Here is a 431-nt window from a genome sequence, read left to right on the forward strand (position 1 = left end):
ATTGTCCTAACTGAGTCTGTTCAGGTTGACAAGGAACTGACTTATGAAGAGATTCCAGTTGCCATTCTTGATAGGCAAGTCCGTAAATAGAGGAACAAAGAAACTGCCTCTGTGAACGTTCTATGGCGGAACCAGCAGGTTGAAGAGGCCACTTGGGAGGCCGAGGAAGAAGTGAAGAAGAAATAGCCTTATTTGTTTGAATAGCCATGTATTTATAAAGTTTTGTTCTATGAAGATGGTAAGAGTTACCTTCTATGAATTATATTTAACTTGTACAGTTATGCAAATGGTATTCCTTTTTGGTAATATACTGCTCACGAGGCCAAGGTTGGTGTTGTTTTTATGGTTGATTGTTTCCTTTGTAACTGGGCCTTTCCACCTGTCAGAGAATCCCAGAACCAACCCTAACATCATATACATGCCCCACCGAC

The sequence above is a fragment of the Nicotiana attenuata genome, chromosome 3 (assembly GCF_001879085.1).
Source record: "Nicotiana attenuata strain UT chromosome 3, NIATTr2, whole genome shotgun sequence".
NCBI classification, from domain to species: Eukaryota; Viridiplantae; Streptophyta; class Magnoliopsida; order Solanales; family Solanaceae; genus Nicotiana; species Nicotiana attenuata.